We start from the raw sequence: 21,142 nt of genomic DNA, 5'->3' as shown, positions 1-21,142 counted from the left end.
TTACAAAGGGAGTGGTTTTCATGAACAGGATTTTACATTTTTATGCATTCAGGATTCCTAATGTCATGGAGGAGGCACAACCAAAGAAAGTTTGTATATATTCATAATGCCTAGAGAGTATTTTGCTTGTTGTTATGTACAGTATTTGTTTTTGTGTCCTGGTGCTTTTGTGGGTGATTGTATGCTTACTTTTTCCATTTCATTTGCTTGTTTTCTTTTTAATTTGTTCTGTACAATTGCTCCTGGCATTGTTGAGTGTGCTTGTTGTTACTCATTAGCAGATACCCCAGTTGCACAAAAGAGTTCAGAATGATGTCTTGAAACTGACAATGATGATGTATTGGGAAAACATGAGAGTCCCACAGGCAATCAGTAGACCATGATAAGTCTTTTGTAACTAATTCAAACTTCAAGAATGTAAAAACCATAAGGACAGGAAATCTAGCCAGACTGCTGTTAGGAATACCTAGTCTCAGGGCAGGCTAGGTACTGAAGCTGCGGGCACACCTCTCTTTATGAGCACTCACTCACGGTAAAAGGCATAACCTGTCCTACATTTCTAAGGCTATTTATGTCTCAAAACACAATCAAGGGATGTCACAAAAAGTTGCAGAAATTAAACAAATCTGCAAATAAACTCTGTAAAAAATACAATTGGCAACATTGGTATATCATAGCTTTTTCATTATAAACTAGTGACTGTGCAATAAGGACATGCATGATGCTGAAACCTGAGTCCCTAAACATACACAATTCAGGATAAAAGTATTCTTATAGATGGTCTTAGATGTTATACATTCATTATTCGCCAGGTAGTTATGTGTCCCAAGTACAAATTGTGTGATAAACACAGTAATTAGAGACACCTAATGTAAAAGCTAATTAGACACCTAATGTTGAAAATCAAGTAACTTATGTATTTTCCTTTTTTTTTTTGCAAAAAAGATATAGATGTTTTCCAAGTAGTTTTAGTAATGTACCACAGTGCTATTTAGCCTGGCTTGTCAAATTAATTATTAATGAACTGATGTATCTCCCAGACAACCCCAAGAGATCATGAGGAGGCACGAGTACAGTAATTTCAAATAAGAACATTAAAACCCTTTTTTTTAATATCTAAATAAACATCCACAAAAAAAAAAAAAACATGAACACGTGCCTGTTCATTACTTACAAAAGACACTTTGTTAAGATCACTAAAGCTAAAAGGTCAAACAAACACGTTAAATTACCCAAAAAGGTTAGAAATATGTCAAGATACTGAACTACTTAGCAGGCCCAAGAAAAGGTGATAATATTTTAAACTTCCATACCCTCCCTTAGGTTCACAGTGTGTAATAAATCATCTTGCCTCCCTTTCATTAGCCAGCAAAATACCTTTCATTTAGTGACATAATTAACTGCTGATGTGAGAGTTAAACCTTTTTCTCATGCCTTTGCCCTGACAGCTGTGATGGCTTACAGTGGCTCGGCCCTGGCACAGGAGTTCCCTGGTATTGTTCACTGCTAATGAGCCTTATAATAGATGTCATTGTATTCAGGTTTGTTCCAGCTAAAATAACTGAAAGAAACTAGGCTTTTTCAGGGAGGTAAGATGTCGCTGTATCAAGTCCCAGCCAGTATTCCAAAAGGAATGAATAAGTATTTGTATAACTATTTGTTTGTAATTAACCCTATGCTGCCCTATGTTGCTTTGTATTTTGTTGTTTCTTTCTATTTAGGTTTATTGTAACATTCCCTTACGTTTGGTTGTAACTACCCTGGTTTAGCTGACCTTAGAAAGCACTATGTGGGGCGTGTTACAGCTTACAACACATTTCAAAAAGTGCGTTGACTGAAACCAGCTTTTGTTCATGTAGGGTAATGCTTTTATCCCTGTTTATGAATTTCCTACATTGACTTTAATCGTGTAGCACTGGAATCATAACATTTAGGGCCGCATAACACAACGAGTATGTGCTGTAGTGTGCAATAAAAAAGCTTATAGTTCTTATAAGAACTAGTCACACTTAAGGTGACATACAGGAAAAACAAAATATCATAAGAAAAGTTCAGTACATCAATTCCAGAATTCTGTACAGTTGGCTCTAGAGGGATGACTCAAATCCTACAGCATGGCTTGGAAACCCATTCTTACCCTGTGTCTTGAGGCTGGCAAAGGTCATCATCATTAAAAGTGTCCCTTTCGTAGAACATCATATATTATCCATCCAAAACCTTTGACTTGTACAAAAAACATCCAAGTTAGAATAAAGGGACCAGCCAGAAAAAGATGTGATGTCTGCAAAAGGGACCAACTTATATACAGTACAAAAAAGTGCCAGCCTTGTAAAGATCTGATGTATAAGAGTTTCAGTTAACAAGACACAACTGGAATAAACTTGGCATTGTTATTGGATCTGGAACTGCTAGCCGTATATAAAGTTGAGGTAAAAATATAACTGAAAAGAAAAGAAACGAAAAGCAAACCTGCAGGGTTTTAACCCAGAGGTGTCAAAGACTTAACCACAATGCATGACACTGTTAGGCCATGCTGTCTGTTCACACTGCTGTTTTATTTCATACAACCAAATTGGCCTATCCATAGATATTGTGATTTTTAACACCTTTTTTCTGCTGACCACAGGGGGTGTCATCTGTACCTTTTTTATCTTCGATATTTTAGTGTTTGCTAAAAGAAACACATGTCTTAAAGTGTGCAGGAGTTTGAATATCAGACTTGGTGCCTGATCCTCCAGTCTTAATCAAAGATAAGGACAATTTGTTGCAATAAAGTGAATACCAGTGCAGATTTAAAAACATTATAGAATATTAACACTCAATTTTAGACTGAATGTGCAAGAAGTTATTCTCTTTTTTATGTTACTGTGCTTTTAAAAAGCCCCTTGGCTGACCCGGACATCATGTAATTGAAGCCATGTTTGGAGCTGAAGGCAGATACATCTTCAGCATCTGTGAGATGTTAACATCATTGAGGAGGAGGTCAGAGCAAGACAGTTGCTTTTTCTCCTATCGGTCGATTCTAGTGTTGATTTCCTAACCAATAATTCATTTTACTTGCCGCTAAAGATGCTCAATTTTATTTTCTAAACTGCTAGTGGTGTACCATCAGAATTTGATACGTGGTCATATATGGTCAAATACAGCCTAGTAAATCATGAATATAGTGTGGCTATATTGTGCTGTCTGCAGGTCCCTATTGACTCACCTCATGCAGGGTCTTCTCATAGTTTGCTTCATCAAACTTTGCTTCAGCAACCCTTGCTGTTCAGTAGTTTGTTAAGATCTGTTGAATACTGTAGGTTCAGTAAAGAGGCAAAATGAACACCCAACACACATACGACATGTTTTAAAAAAAAGTTTAAAAAAAAGGTTTATATTCATCAGATGAGATCAGATGTTTTTTTTTGTTTTTTTTTTTCTGCACAGGCTTAGACAATACAGCACATTTGCTTTGTAATAACAAGTCTGGCTACATGTACCTGCCAAAGCAGACTGGAAATTGAAATACTACTTCAGCAGTAAAGTCATTCCAGCATAAATCTTTGAAATCATACAGTCTAGTACTTGCCTTGTAATATGTTGCCTTGGCTGAAGTGCCTTCCTCAAACTGCAGCTGTGTCTTTAATGTAGGCGTAATACTGCCATCTATTGTCCATGAACTGATGTGCATGTTATGTGTGGATGTGTGTGGGGTGGAATTGGGGTGCAGGTTTGGTGTGAAAGACGTGAGTAAGGGGCGGAGGGAGTGAGGGGATATAAGGGGATGCATAGAAAACACTGGAAGATTGGGGCAGACAAGAGGGTGAGATAAGGCTGTGTTTAAGGGAGATAGAGAGAGGGCAGGAAAGGATAAAATAAAACAAATAACTACTTACAATCATTTTATTTCATTTTCGACTCCCAGTTCCCTTCCCTCACTTTATAATTTTATAATTGATTATCGTACAAAAACAAACAGCCTGAGCCTTTCACTTCATTACTCACAGCTTCAGTCTCATTTATGTTCTAGAAGAACCAGAAAATGCTACAATGTGTATCTGAATTAAGTAGAATTATTAATCTATGTTATTAAGCTAAGCCCTAGAGGATGCTTGGATGCGGTTCTTACCTTACTAAAAATGCAAACTGTTACCATCGGAGTCATTTTGCCATGTCCTCACTGCACACAATTTTGGTGGCCCATAGGAAACAAAATATTAATCGATATTGTCAGAACATTGTTTTAGGAAAACCATGAAAATAGAAGTACCACACTATTATTGTATAGCTTTTATTCCTTAAACAAATCTACCTGACCCTGTGCTTTCTAAAAGGACAGGTTTAGAGCAAACTTTTTAAGTACCGCATCAACGGGTGTCATTTTATGGTAATTAAGGAGAGGCTATGCTAATATTGTCATTGTGAAGCATATGTTATAAATTAAGTGTGCATTGTATTATGCACGTTAACAGGTGTAACTGCATCATTCTCCAAATTAATTATATTTTCAATTACAGCAGAAGTACCTGTGTTTTAAAATTGTCTGTAACAGCGTAATGTGATGCTATTGTCTTAAGAACGGCAAGCTAAAGTTTTACCGACTAAGCTATGCAGAAGGGTCTGCTTGGTGCAGGCATGGTTTTATCAACGACAATCTGGAGGTGTATGTATCTCGACTTTATACTGTATTTGTAATTTATATTTATGCAGAAATAGACAGGAAAAAAGGACCCGTGTTGAGATTATTCAGAGAAGTTTGTTGTGAAATGTCTAAGAATGCACTTTTGACAGTCATGGGGAAGCACTGGTGTAGCTCTGTGCCATTCCCTGGTTGCAATTTTTTTTTTATAGCGTTTCTTTGGCTCTGCGTTACTTGTTCTAGAGTTGTGTAATATGCATTACTTAAGACTTGCAACGGGATTACAGGAGATAAGAAAGTGTATTTCTGGCTCAGTAAGTTGATGATTCTTCAATTTGGAATGATGTCACTCGTACCAACCTGGCAGCCTCCTTACCGCTCCAGAATTGGAATCTGCTATGCGTGCATCGCTTCATATTAATGGTAGTTTGCCACCTGGTGGCTAACAATCGCAACTGTACTGAAGAGAATTCTACACATCTATATTTTTTACATTGGTGAACTTGTAAAAACACAATCTCATTTGACAATATTGTGGAGACCCTATTTGAAAGGAGAAAGAGAAATACAATAATGGTATAAAGCTATCCATGGTCCTCTTCTCTTCTAATTCGATCCACTTTACAGTACATTGTGCCAAAACATATGCTGATAATCTAAAGGAACTAGGACTTGCCTGCTGGTAGCTAGTTTAAAGATAAAAACAAACAAACATTGCGTGTTCTACCCTGTAACCTGCAAGTCCATTACCTAGGTAGCCAGCAGGGGTATAAGATATTATCAATAACCATCAGCACTCCATACACCCAGAATTTGCTTTGAATTAGCTTTTAAGCTTTGAAATAACTGGGATGTGATTTTTTTCTTATTCCAGAAAGGCAAGTTCTGCTCATTTTAATTTAAATGGAAATGGAAATGAAATTAAGCTCATTTTATTTAATTTCAATCAATCTATGTACTATTCCAAGCACCTGTCGCTTTTTATTTCCTTTAAAGGAACTGATTACTTCTATTCGTATTTGATCAAATACTTTTGTGACAAAAGCTGCTATATATTTAGCCTTATAAGTGTATGTCAGATGAGTTAATTGGTATTAAAATCCTTTTATCTGGGACAGAAAGCTTCCACTGATAAAGGACACACAGACCTGCTGCCCTGAGTCTTCTCTAATTCAATTCCCTCAGCCACAAGGCATCTTGGATGAATTGGTTGGCTCTGTAAAACAGCTCTAATGTTAATGGCTTATCTATGTCTATTAAATTATCCCTTGAACAAAAGGACAGAGGCAATTGTCTCCTGTAATTATATTGTAGCAATGGAATAAAGACATTACAGATCCATACAGATGTAACAAACCTTGCCTGTAGGAGGTGCAAGCTCTTTTTTATTATATTTTATTTTTTCAGCAGGAAAGCTTGTTTTGCTACAACCAATTTTAATTAACCAGGTGGGCTGGAATAAAGGGAAATGGGCAGTGGTGTTGTCAAGCTGCAACTTGCATACAGGCAAGCTTAATCACATGACTCACATCTCACATCAGTAGTCCTCTTGGTCTAACGAAAAGAGCATTAGAAACTACTTCTTTAAGAAGGTTAGAAATGCAGAAGAAGACGACAGCAACAGTGCATCGACTACAGCAGCCCCTTTCACACTGGCACTCCTACCCAGGTCCAGACCCAGGATCTGGCTACCCGGTTCACAATCCAACGTAGTGTGAAACCATGTACCTGGGTCATACCCGGGTTAACCCAGGTCCTAGTGACCCATCTCAGGATGTGGGTCAACAAACTCTGACCTGGGGTTGAGCAAGACAAAATGCATGACAACAGATGAAATAACAAACAGCCACGCCTGTGTGAAGGTTTCACTTCTGCAAGGAATGTTTTTGTTTATTCTGTTTAGCCATATTTTTGTTCCATGAGACACACCATGAGCCAGATTGTAGCAGGAATGAAGAAACGTTTGCTCTAACCAACATTCAATCGACGACTCAGTTCCGAGAAGCTTAGATTGAAGTGTCTGTAGCAAGCTGCTTCAGAGGCTTGGGTCTGTTACCCAGGTCAACCCTGCTTTATCAAAAGCAGTGTGAAATCACGTAGCAGACCCGCATGACACCGGGCCCAGACCTGGGTAGGTTCCGACCCGGGTAGAGCATGCCAGTGTGAAAGGGGCTTACGACTGTGAACACAAATGAAGCCACTGACACACCGAGGCACGTAAAGCAAAGCATTCTGACAAGATGGAGAAAGACACTTTGTGCAAATACATATAGAAATTAGATAAATACATATATGTGTTACTAGAAGTTTAGTATATAAATAAATTGTGAATTCATGTAACAATTCCTGTTTGTGAAAATCAATATTTAATGGCGCTCCGGTACCTTCAGATTTAGACTACACTGGAAATGAAGACAAAGGTTTCAAAGGTAGCGAGTGGGACAATAGAAAGACCAAGCAGAAGGTTCAATTCACATAAGATACTTTCATGGAGTTCTGTCGATGTTTGATGAATGGGGATTGTTACATTGAAATTAACACAGCTTGCGATGTACACAAGTAGTATTCTGTTCATGAACAAGCTCAATTAATGGAAAAGAAAGTATGTTTAACCCTAAATTAAACAGCTGAATTTAGAACTGCTTTCCTTATATCAAGCTCCAAATCTAATCAGCAACACGATTCAAAACCTAGTGATTCGCCCCAGTCATTCTTTTGTGGAAACTGAATGAATGCAAGATAGATTAAAACACACTAGAGCTTAGACCACCAGTGATAATGCCGCTTATTGTAATAATCCTTGATTAGCACCCCTTTAAGCCAAGTCAAATGAACTGGTTTTCTTGCTTCTGGTAGTAACCATAGACAGCTATACATAATAAAGGTTAAACCAACCAATGGGTCTATAGAGTCAGTGGTCAGAATCCATGCCGTTTTGGCTACTGTTTTGCCAGCAACAATTACTGAATTAAACTTTATAGTATCTATATTTGGCACTGACTCTTACCACACTGCACAGCCCATGATCCTACCATTAACTGAAATTCACAAAAGCACTCAAATCATGTGGATGATTTTCCCACTTAAACCAGATGCAGTATAACCAGTGCCAACTTCTCCAGTGTGAAGCATTGGGCTTTGTTGTCTGTACAGAAGGTAACTTTCGTGCACAAGAAAGAGACTGCAGAGGATACAGCCAGGGTCATTAGCTTCCTAGAAGAATGGAGCCAGGGAAGTGTTGACAATATCAAATCTTCAGATAACCAGGGTCTTCATTAAATAGGTAAGATGGGAGTCTTTCTTGTACTGTACTCTAACTCAAAGAAATGCAATCTAAACAAGGTGTTATGAAGGAGGTGTCCATTTAGTGTATAGAAGTGACATTGACTCACTAAAATACAAAGTTCCTGTTTGTTACATTACTTCCCTTCTCCGATACACAATCATGAGTGGCTTTGTGACAATTGCCTATACATCAGACCTGATTTTGTCACCTTTGCCTTACGCATTTTTATGAGGCTACAACAATTATGTGTGGTTCTTGATCTTTTGGGCCAATATAGAATTTTAATCATTTTATCTAAACCAGAATCCGCCTGGTATTGTACTGGGATCCTTGTTAATGCAATTACTGTACATTCGAAACTACACTGAGATGCAGAAGATCTGACCAAAGCTTTCATATCACATGTAAATTAACATCACTATATGTCACTGTGTTTGAATACATGAAAAACCAATGGTTACTCTCTTTGTGATGAGGAAAAAAACAACATATGCAATACAAAAAAAAAAAAAAAAAAACAACAGATGGACTGAAATAGGTCTGATGAGTAATAATAATAATAATGAGCACAGGATGTTTGTTTACTGAAGCATGAATGATGAGATTCTTCAAAGCAGCGTTGATGTGCTCTTTGATCAAACCGTTAATTCTGTAACAGAATGGTGACATATGTAATCAATGCTTATTTCAACACAGTGCATGTAAAAGTGACATTAATACTGTTTAAATATCCCAATTGGTTAGTTAAGGTACAAAAAAACAAAAAACAGACTAGCTCTGTATTAGGCTACATTATTTAGTCATACAGGCGTAAGAGTGTTAAAAAAATAGCTTAAGAATGGCCATTTACCCAAATAAACAATTCAAAACATCTTCAAACTAGTAGAGATATATATATATATATATATATATATATATATATATATATATATATATATATATATATATATATATAATTTCAAAAAATACATGTTACTTTGAGGACGCTGATGAAAGAATTGTGAAGGACAAGGACATTCTGAGAGTTGAGAGTTCAGGCTCAGAAAACAACAAACGTACCAACGTTTTAACTTTTTAGATCAATAGCCTCAAATGTAATTGCATTGCGGTTTCTTTTCTTTCCTTTCCCATATGCTTTCCTGGTGTTTGCCATCATTTTGCGTGGCTCTAGTTGTTCCAATATTCAGTTATTACATTTCTTTCTAAATCTGCCTTTTCAGCACAGAGGATCTGTTATGAATGAATGGCAATGAATGAGTGATGATGACTGCAATTGTAGATGATTTATGAACTGTGAAAGGCGCTCAGGGTCCGATGACTGTGGGGGTCACTCAGGGCCCGAGTGAAAGATAAATTTGGCCGGAGGTCTTGTCCGTGGGTGCCCGACGGCTATCTGCACGAGGCCGGCTGGAAAAACATGAACAGTTGCATGCATCCCAGTGCTGCAGATAGAAAGTGGCTATGAGCCACCTCCCCCCCCATGCTGCGAGGTGATAGCTGGGGAGGATGGAGGCCAAAACAAAAAGAAGCGACATGAAAGAATAATACACAGATCTTTTATGCACTTGCTGATGATGTATTGGTTAGGGGCAGATTCTCCTTTGCAGAAAAGCAATTACACTGAAGAAAAGTATAAACGCAACATGCAACAATTTCAAAGATTTTACTGAGTTACATTTCATATAAGGAAATCAGTCAATTTAAATAAATTCATTACGCCCTAATCTATGGATTTCACATGACTGGGAATATAGATATGCATCTGTTGGTCACAGATACCTTAAAAAAAAAAAAAAAAAGTAGGAGCATGGATCAGAAAACCAGTCAGTATCTGGTGTGACCACCATTTGCTTCATGCAGCGTGACACATCTCCTTCGCATAGAGTTGATCAGGCTGTTGATTGTGGCCTGTGTAATGTTGTCCCACTCCTCTTCAATGGCTGTGCAAAGTTGCTGGATATTGGCGGGAACTTGAACATGCTGTCGTACACGTCGATCCAGAGCATCCCAAACATGCTCAATAGGTGACATGTCTGGTGAGTATGCAGGCCATGGAAGAACTGGGACATTATCAGCTTCCAGGAATTGTGTACATATCCTTGCGACATGGGGTCGTGCATTATCATACTGAAACCTGAGGTGATGGTGGTGGATGAATGGCACGATAATGGGGCTCAGGATCTTGTCACGGTATCACTGTGCATTCAAATTGCCATTGATAAAATGCAATTGTCTTCATTGTCCGTAGCTTATGCCTGCCCATAACCATAACCCTACCGCCACCATGGGGCACTCTGTTCACAACGCTGACATCAGCAAACCGCTCGACCACACAACGCCATACACGCTGTCTGCCATCTGCGCGGTACAGTTGAAACCGGGATTCATCCGTGAAGAGCACACTTCTCCAGCGTGCCAGTGGCCATTGAAGGTGAGCATTTGCCCACTGAAGTCGGTTACGATGCCGAACTGCAGTCAGGTCAAGACCCTGGTGAGGATGATGAGCACTCAGATGAGCTTCCCTGAAACGGTTTCTGACAGTTTGAGCAGAAAATCTTCGGTTGTGCAAACCCACAGTTTCATCAGCTGTCCGGGTGGCTGGTCTCAGACGATCCCACAGGTGAAGAAGCCGGATGTGGAGGTCCTGGGCTAATGTGGTTACACGTGGTCTGAGGTTGTGAGGCCGGTTGGATGTACTGCCAAATTCTCTAAAACGACGTTGGAGGCGGCTTATGGTAGAGAAATGAACATTCAAGTCTCTGGCAACAGCTCTGGTGGACATTCCTGCAGTCAGCATGCCAATTGCATACACCTTCAAAACATCTGTGGCATTGTATTGTGTGACAAAACTGCACATTTTCGAGTGGCCTTTTATTGTCCACAGCACAAGGTGCACCTGTGTAATGATCATGCTGTTTAATCAGCTTCTTGATATGCCAGACCTGTCATGTGGATGGATTATCTTGTCAAAGGAAAAATGCTCACCAACAGGGATGTAAACAAATTTGTGCACAAAATTTGAGAGAAATAAGCTTTTTGTGCGTATGGAAAATTTCTGGGATCTTTAATTTCAGCTCATGAAACGTGTGACCAACACTTTACATGTTGCGTTTATATTTTTGATCAGTGTACGTTTCCAATTCCGTCTTTCAGCTGCTTTGAGTGAAAAGCACGTGACAATGTGACTGTAAAAAGGACTTGGGAGTGTGCTGCGAGAGTGACAGAGGATCAGAGGGGTTGTGATTGAAATGGTGTCACAGGAATTGGAATCTGTGTCTGGGTGGCAGGAATTAACAAACCCAGATGCACCTGTCCGGTTTTAAGTGAAATGCATAAGAAACACTAACTATCCTTTCATATTTTCATTGACATACCGTATAACGGGACATTTTGGAGTGGAATTTATTTTGGCTTTATTGGCGGTTTGGATTAGATCACCAATAATACTTCCACCAATCAGAATGTGGCATGCTGTGTGCTATCCCACCCTCTGACAGACTGGTGGTATGTAGCACATGTTAAAGAAGCGCGCGCTTGTCAAGGGAAAGAATGTGTCAGATGTCAAAGTGAATATGAAAGTGGCAGTGAATGATGAAGCCAATTTGCTTAAAAAATTAAAAGTAAACTGGATATTTCCATCAATGTATTTAGGAAATCAGGAATTTAAGATGCGATCAGAAACTCTGAGGCTGTGTGAACTATGCCTGCTGCTGTGGTACCTATAAGACTCTTCTTTTTCAGGTTAAGCAGTTCTGTGTTTTTTTTTTTATTTATTTAATTTATTTACAAGGGGTTATTTAAGTAGCAGCCAAAACTGTTTATGCCAGACTTGTTAGAAAATCTGTAACAATAATGCAGATTTGCTTTGGATTGTTAATGCTGATATGTGTAGATACTACTATCCACTGTGCAGGTATCGCAAACTCCCTAAACAATATGTTAAAATAAATTAGTTCTGCACCGTAAACAAAAAACAAAAAAAAAAGCTGATTTTGCCAGTGCTTGCTAGTCTATTAACCAGTTTTCAATTGATAGAAATATTAAGAGCACAATATTGTGTTTACTGCATGATTATTGATTTGTACTGTGAGCTGATGGTATTGTGTTAAACTGTATTACAGTATACTGCAGTTTTGATAGAGCTAGGCTGACAGAGAAATATGTTTGTGTCTGGTCTGTATAAAAGGTGGCAACCCTAGGTGGCACAGACATCCAGGTTTTATTGGTGTTGCACAAAAAACAGCAAAATCAAATAATCTTTATAAAAGTGTGTAAAGCATATTAAAAAGCATAGCAAATCAGGATAAACTATGGGAAATGCACAGTATAACCTTGGGAAAAGCAAACTGGCTGGCATGGGGACCACGTAATCTGCAGCTTTATTCTGATGAGTAAAACAGACAGAGGGCAAACATCAGCCCTCTCACATACATCAGCGTACATCGAACATAAGCACATCGGGAACTGGGGCGACAATATGGCTGCCAAGGCTTTTTCTTACAGGCTTTAGGAATGTTCAACATTAAATGTTAATTTGTTGAGGGGGTCAGTTATTTACCTTGAACTTTTTGTAGCTATCTAAAATGGCGCCTCTATATATATGATATTTATGTACTAATATGTGAGAATTATTTCGATAGTTTCGACTCACTTAGACAGCTTCAATACGCCTGTATATTGCTCTGTTTCTCTTTTTTTCTCCTCCCCAGATTTTTGAAGTGGTACAGTTCAAACACAAATATTACTACAGCATATAGAAATATCGGCCAATGTATATAACTCAGAGTGGTTTTCCAAAACAAACCAACCAGAATATAACACAATAAGTGCGATCAAAAGTAACAAAAATGACAAGGTAACCTTTTATAAGGGCTCCGTTAAGCATTTAAAATATTTATTTAAAGGAATCTTGCCTTACGACCAGAAAGGAACCAATCTCTTTTGAGATAATCTGTCAGTCAACCAAGGCACATCATTCCCGGAAAAGGAAGACAAAAGGATGGAGGCGAGTCCAAGAATTTAAACGATCGGGGTAAACCAATGATGGAAGAAGAGGGGATAACATGTTTTCTCCAGAATAGTCATTAGCCTTTAAGTATTGTGGTCACCGTTTCCAATTGAGTGAGTATGCAAAAAACTAAATAAATGAGAGATATGATACGAGAATGGCATGGGTAACTAACAGCTGAAAATGACACTGGTCTACAGTGGAATGAGATCAGGTTATTGTCTAATAATTGTGATGAATGGAGGTAGAGGACGCCACACAAGTCTGAATGCGGGAGACACTAAGTCTACATCACAGTTATCACTCATATAAGATATGGTCACCTAAACACAAGGTTAATGATCTATGACAACTTTAGCTTCAGGTTACACACGTTGCCAGTGACAGCTCAGGAGTTAATGAGACATTCAAGAACTGAGGCCAGAGACAATAAAATAAATGAAGGGATAAATATTGCTTTTGACAAATACCTTCAATGTTACTGAAGGTTACAACGTTTGTACTTCAGGAAAAAAAAAAAAAAACTTCCAGTCCAGAAAGTAATGCAGTGTTACTGAACAGGCTATAGAGTGTAAAAACAAAGCATTACAATATTGTAGAAATATGTATAACACAGCAGGCAGCAATGGTAAGTAACACAAGTCATGGGACTCCACAACCTATTCAGTAGCAGCATTTTAAGCCAATGACTGGATTCAGTTTATTTTTAAAACCGCTTTCTTCATGGCAAGAGACTGTAATCTTTAATGTACTTTCCCATTACTAATATTCTCTTTGCTTTTTCCAGTCAATGTTTAGGTGGTTACTCATTACCTTAAATGTGAATACTTGTTTCATTAAAGACATGGGTAGCAATTCCTCCAAAAATTTGTAAGTTTCCTGTAAAAAAGAACAAACCCTGTTTATTATTATTCACAGTCATTTTACTGATAATACAGTAGGTAATACTATGAATTCTAAACGTAGCCCTTCCCTAACACAGAATCCAACATTTCATTACCTCTGCAGATTCATAGATCATCTGACAAGACTTCTTCCTGGAACTTATGACTCAATATGTAACCCAGGTTCACTGGCCATTCATCAGGTTACACAAACATTTATTTTAAGGTTCTCCCGAAGATCAGCCCCTAGAATCCAACGTCTGAGTTCACTACAATTCAACGTCAACGCCTTGTCTCAACATTACCTTAGGTTACAGAAGTGGAAAAGTGTCAGCCAAAGTGTCTTTATAGAAATAAAAGCCAGGGCCATCTAGTGATCTTCCACTGTCTGATCAAGTTTCCTTTTGTTTAGTTTTTTCTGACAATACACTACGAAATAATAGGATTTACTGTACATAATATTATCAACAGATAATCAGCCAACATCTAAAACACAAATAGACCTATATGATGTAACTATACCTCTGCAGTCTGTACCTCTACCGCTGAGACAGTGACAGAACAACATATCCCTCAAAATATATGAAATCCGCAAAGAACCAATACAAAACGTGACCAACAATGCAGAGCTCAGGCATGATACACAGCCAGTAGCCAAAACTCACTACACAGCAACAGAGAGAAGATCCCCACACTTGTCCATCCGCCTTGTGATGTAATGCAACTGGTCCCACCATTGCCCCAACAGCTGCAGCTATACCCATGCCCAGTGCTCCCTGTTCCCATGGCACCACTGCTGGACAGGCCCCCTCCATCTGCTGGTCTGCATCCTGTGGGTGGTGACACACCTGTTGTGCCACTGCTGGTAGAAAAAAAAAAAAAAAATAGCTGTGTTTAATTGATTTACTTTGCTTCTGTTTCCCACATTTTGTTAGTTATAAATTGATCCATGTAACATTATCCACATAAGAATACCAAATCAAGAGTGAATAAAGCAATTCCCAAATTATATATATGTATAAATGATTAGTTTTCTTTTATTTACATAATTTCAAATTCCCCTTATTTTATCACCATCAGTGGAAGATGGCAAAATACATTCTGCTAATGTACAAATATACAGTTTCTACAAACTGTTCACAGCTCTCTTCATCCATCACTCTCTGTCTTATTAACTTTCCACTGGAGATGAACTCCCCTGCAAAGGAGATATAAAGGAGCTGGTACTCCGTGTGTATGTATGTCAGCATGGTACATTCATGAATATCTTCATATATGTGGAAAACGTATTATCCAGTTGCCATGAAACTTGGTATAAAGATTATTTAGCATAAATTATGAAGAATATATTCTGAGAAGATAGGGGGTGCCTGTCTATCTGTACATCACACTGTACCTACTCAACCGCTATCCAATTGTCATGAAATCATTTTTATTCTGTAATATTGTGTACATACTCTTGATGAATATCATGGTCATTACATTTTCTCATCAGACTTCTAGCTCTTATTTTGAATTTAGTGGTGGGGGATAATGCAAAAAAAAGTTGAATTACTGTTGCATTGTACACAATGCAGTTCCTATTGACTAGATAACAATGTATCAACTACACAGAAACGTTGCTGATTTTGCCTGTGATACATCAATCTTGCAACTAGAGCAGGAGAGCTGCTAGAAAAACTGAACTCTCTGACCTTGCTTTACACCAAGTGTGTCTTAAAATGTCTTGACGTGATAAGGATCTGTAAACGTTTAAGCTACAGTCATATGCCATTGGTCCAAGTGGAGTCGAGATGGGCTTTCCTATTTGAAAGAATGTATTGCTGCAATAGCCAGTTTTATGTTGTTTGTGTTATTTCTTCTCTGGTATACAGTACATTCTTTCTTTATCTTTCCACAGTAAGCTGTCCAATCCTACAACAAATAATATCTAAAATAAAGATAGAATACGCCAAACATGAAGACAAGAAAAACAAATACTAGATCTAACTTTAGCACCTTTATGTGTAGTATTTGCTAGCAGCAAAACAGCTTAATGCCATGATATCATATTGTATTTTGGCATGGCTTCCATTTCTAGCTTCTAGAGACCTTAACAGAATTTATCAAATACACTTCATTAATTATACTTCTAAACTTTCTGTGCATCTTCAAACTGTCCGGTGACAAAGAAAAGAATGACATACTGGGTAAATGAGAACTGTCAGCGCTTTTGGTATTACAGGCCGCTTTACATTAACGCTACCTGCTGGAATGGGTTATCATCAATATTACAAAAACACATACTAGCAACATTAAATACTTTTGTTAATTGTAGTGTGACAATGTATTGAAGCTCTAAAAAAAAGACTACAGTAATTGTTGTAATCATGAAAAATGTCAGTCTCTTCTAAATGCGATCAGCCCCTAAATATGATCAGCCCCAATCCTTAAGCATTAGCTCCACCCACAGAACTGAGTGTCATAGGGTTATCACCCAGTTCTATGACAACTTGCTGTTGTGAGGCACAGTACAGAAGCAATCCACAAGAGGAGTTTTGACAACCTACAGTTCATTCCGTAATGAAGACATATGATTTATCATGCAGAGTTGGCTCTCTATTATAATGAAGCTGTTATGTTTTTGGGGAGAGTTATTTTTCATTACAGCGTTTTCCACAGGGAAAGTGGTTCAAGCACCAATGTCTTCATTCCCAATTGGGTTTGCTGTGTAAATTTAGAAGGCAAGACAGCCTGGCAGATCCTTTTAGAGTTTCAGTAATAATAAACACACACACTCACCCTGTCCAGAGGACAAAATAAACTCTATTTCTTAACTTTATATCATTGGCTTGTTACTGCATTAGGTAAAACTTTATATTAAGCGTCTCCCATTACTATCTATTTACATAGTAGTTACATAGTACATACATGTGCACTTACACAATTACATGTGTAATGTACTTAATGTGTAATTTCATTTGTTTTTGCATGATATAACGCTGACCCTAACTCTAAAACTAACTCTAAATCCAACCCTGTTAATCCTACCCTGTACCCTCTTCTGATACAATTGCGTACTTATATATATAGCAAAAATATTTACACATTGTCACATTGTAACAAATTCATTCCATATGGGTTATGAGGGAAGCTGGGTTCAGGCTGTTGGCTAGGGGGGTTCTATAGCGATACACCAGTATGTGTCTCTGTGGCAATTTTGGGGCAGGTTGTCATTTAGGATGTGATTGGAGGGTGACTCCCAAGTGGGCAGGAAAAGAAGGGTATGATTAGTGAGAAAGCCCGAAGTTCGCAGGCACATTAACATCGCAATATTAACATTGGAATTATGCGTAAGTCTTTCTCGTTTAAATGACCTTCCCTTGTTAAATCATCTTTTAAAAAGGGGATAATAACAAATTGGCTGTGTGTGCTGAGAGTTTTGGCGAATGTGAAGATGAGTTTTGTTTTAAGTTCTACAAGCATTGAAGGAATTTGTCAAAAACAATAATTATCGCTTCATCTATTTTATTTTCTCTGGCTTCAGTTCTTGAATGTCTCATTAACTCCTGCACTCTCGCTGTCTTGGCAAACAATTTAACCTGTAGCTAAAGTTGTCATGGATTATTAAACTTGTGTTAAGGTGACCATATCTTAAAAGTAACATTTTGGTGTAACAAATGCTGTTATTTACCTGAGGCTTTTATAAAATATTCATCTGCTGATATCAACATTAGTGAGCACTGAACATTCTGGATTGATTGGAAACAATATAACAGCTTGTATTGCAACAGTTGCTGTATTTAGTGAAATTAAGTTAAAACCCTTACTGACCACCAGGGGTCACTACAATACAAGCTACAAGATTGTTATTTTTTATTATTGCTTCTGGGAATCCTATACCAATTCCACATAGTTTTTGCTTAAGACTGAACAAAAGCAACACAAGTACAGTCTATATTGTGTTACAGATTGCAAACAGTCTTTGTATCTGTTATACAACCCGTACACATAGTACAACCTACACATGATGCAATATTTTACACTGCAAAAACAAAAAGCACATATCCAGGTAAATGTTTGCTTAAGGTATTTATTATTCACCTTGTTTGTATGTGTGTGCGTTTGTATGTGTTGATAATAAGGCTATTATAACATGTGTGTTTTTCTCTTTGTACGGGATCTTATGCATCATTTTAGTAAGAGTTTCCATGGCTGTGTTAGCTTAGAGGGCATCTACTCTACGATAGTAACCACTGTACTCTAAAGATTGCTTTTCCTAATCTACAATTAAAATGTGTAATCTGGAATAGAGGGGAAATTCCTTCTTTTTATATTTCAGTACAGAGCGACCGAACAACTAGACTAACCTTTAATGTAAGAAAAATCCTATTAAAATACTTTTTATTACAGCATATCATTTATTATAACATGCAAACAGTGTAGCTCCCAGAGGCAGTGTTAAAATGAGGTTAGAGAAAATTTGTAATTTTATGTGAAGTGTTTGATATCTGCTGTATTTCTACCTCTAAATGTCATTTGAGTATTTTATCAAAATGTAATCTTCACACTTACATGGGTCAGAATCATTACATAAATTGAATTCATGTATTGCTGTCTGCATTATGAATACATATTGCTACTGCTATTCAAGTAGGATTCTATTCAGTATTAATCTTTCTTTTTTCTACTAGCAGCACTAGTCTACTGCTGAGTTATGTAATACAGTATATCAACTGACTTCGCAAGCAAGTGTGTTGGAAAGTGTGCCGAAAGAGAACAATAAAAACAGCACTCTCAATCAGTACACAGAATCACTGGACTTGTTAAAGCTCTCTGAAAGGATACTTTTACAAAAACGAATCATTTAAATCCAGAACCATATTTGTGTTCTGTTAAAATAACAATCAGCAAAAAAAAAATCAGCAAACTAGAACACTCATGACTCACTAAATGAAGAGATGTATTTTTTAAATGACCTAGTTGACCACCTGCTGTTAATAAAGATAATATTTTAAATTTTGTCATATAGAACTCAGGATGTTAATCTCAGGACTCCTACTTGCATCTGTGTATAATCAAACCTATGTGTCTGTATTACATAAGGACGGATACATAGGTAGCAAGTTTCATCAGCTGGAATGCTGGTCCAGACTATTTTCTGTGGATGGGAGGGAGAGTCGTGACAGTCTCTGAATAACCCAAAAAACAACCATATCTATAGATATGATTGGATTTAAGGTCAATCTTGGCCTGAGTGCACAGCACAATACACAGGCATATGATTGTAGAAAGTTTTTGGGTGATGTAAAAAACTGAAGTTTGTCATTGTCAACATATGATTGTATGTACACTTTATTCATTGATGCATTCTTAATGCAATACCATTGAATATTAAATATTATATAAAATTATATACTTTTAAATTAAGCAATATTGTTTTCTTTTTCTTTTATTCACTCAGCATGCAATTTAGCTATTTGGCGAAACCTCAGCCAAAATCAGTTATGGTACCAAAGAGGGCATATGGTCCTCTATAGTGGAGAAAGTCAATGCTTTCAGTGTTATCAGGAGGACAGTCAACAACGTGATGAAAAGGTAAAATTTGGCTCTGAAATCTAGGATGACCTGCGTAGTGAGACAATACACCTTACCACCTCAACCTCTAGTAGCCCAAGCAAAGTGACCCTGGGTTTGAACATGTAGGTTCTTCTCCATCTTGCCCTTCTTCTCTAAAGGTTTTCCTGCCTGTCCTCAACAAGAGCCAAGCTTTGCCACATCGGGAAGTGTACCACAACAGCCATCCTGAGGCCAATGACAGGTCTCTGAAGGTGTTTGGTTTTATACAGCTCCGAATTACTCGCTTCTACAATGGATTACACCTTGTAAGAGGTGTTTTTGGAGGGTCAGCAATTGCAAAAAGTACAAGGCAAAATCCTTCCATCTCATCATAGGAGGAGTCTATGTGGTCCAGTGGCTATAACCAGGAGGTCCTCCAGTTCAAATCTCAGCTCACTCATTGTGTGATCCCGAGCAGTACACTTAACCTCCTTGTGCTCATCTTTCGGGTGAGACGTTGTTGTAAGTGACTCTGCAGCTGATGCACAGCTCACACACACTAGTCCCTCTAAGTTGTGTTGGATAAAGGCATCGGCTAAATAAACAAATAATAATTATAATGTTTGTGCCCATGTGGCACAGCAAAGCTCTGCCCTTTTTAAATTGGCAGGGATGGGGTTAACTTCCCCTACCTGCCTGGGTTTATTATGTTCAGGTGGCTGGGGTTGATTAGTTGATTAGGTTAATTAACAATCAATCAGCGCCCAGCCACCTGACATAAAAGGAGGCCTCTGCTTCTCATTTGGGAGAGGGAGCTGAGGAAGCAGGTTGGTTTTTCCTTTGGTTGTTTGGAAAGTTTGAATCCAGTGAAGGCATTGCCCAGCCTGGAAATTGTTATTTTTGTAAGTTTTGCTTTTTGTCTTTCTTTGTGTTTAAATTGCTTTGTTTTGGCCCTTGTGCCCTTTCATTTTTGTGTTTATTTATAATAAAATAGTTATTTTTTTGAACTGCAGTCTGTCTCTGGGCCTCTTTCCACTCGCCAGCCTGCCACAGCCCACTTATTATTCGAGATCCCTGCCCAAGTCCATGCTCTTTTCTTCATATGAACACATTTCAATATCATCTAAATGGTCATGTGCTAATTTGATAGCGGGTGCAGACCGGCAGGTGAAAACCATTCTTCACAAGCACCACATCTTTAATGGACACTAAAGTCCCACTTTATGCGTGCAAAAGGCAGATATTGGGCATAATATGGGTGTTTTGCAGCCGCAAATTAGTTTGTACATATCCTTACATCAGACTCTAAGTGCATTGTAACTACTATGTAAATGCACAGTAACATGATACACTTAATGTAAAGTGTTACCCATGGCTTTCAAATCCTCACCCCCTCTACAGACACACGCTCAATATTTGTGTATCTGTTGCCTTTATTGTCTCTCAGGTGGTTTCATGTGTGCTGTCACATTAAAATTATTGCCACAAACATTCCCACAACTAGTTACACCAGAGAATACTGGAATGTTCCTACAAGTCACAGACACAAGGACATGCATGTTGCCTGGTATCTTATGGTTATTATCAAAAACTATTACAGGAACTGATCAGACTCTTTAAAACTATACCCTAGAGCCATGAAGTTAATTACGAATTTGTAGAGGAGCACATTGCATGAAAATAACTAAATGGGAACATTTTTTAAAAAGTGTTTAATGTAACCATTTTCAGAAATAGAGATTCTGAGCTACATGTTAAACAGTTAATAGTTTTTGTATTAATTTTTGTCTATTTGCTTTTGTCTA

General features: G+C 37.9%; 1 long non-coding RNA gene across 2 annotated transcripts in view; it reads right to left on the bottom strand.

The window, feature by feature from the left end:
* Positions 1 to 6,496: 6,496 nt before the first annotated feature.
* The window catches only part of LOC121310906, a 33,641-nt gene continuing 18,995 nt past the window's right edge, over positions 6,497 to 21,142 (bottom strand). Inside the window, exons 3-5 of one of the 2 annotated variants that reach the window (XR_005948965.1) lie at positions 14,465 to 14,661; positions 13,729 to 13,794; positions 6,497 to 8,556 (exon numbers count right to left, since the gene is read on the bottom strand). This is a non-coding gene — a long non-coding RNA (uncharacterized LOC121310906). Of the gene's footprint in view, positions 8,557 to 13,452; positions 14,662 to 21,142 lie in introns of those variants that run through there. The other variant, XR_005948964.1, reaches the window with a different exon arrangement.

The sequence above is a fragment of the Polyodon spathula genome, chromosome 3 (assembly GCF_017654505.1).
Source record: "Polyodon spathula isolate WHYD16114869_AA chromosome 3, ASM1765450v1, whole genome shotgun sequence".
Lineage (NCBI taxonomy): Eukaryota > Metazoa > Chordata > Actinopteri > Acipenseriformes > Polyodontidae > Polyodon > Polyodon spathula.
Note: the sequence above shows the minus strand (reverse complement) of the source record. Positions and strands in the feature narration are given on the sequence as shown.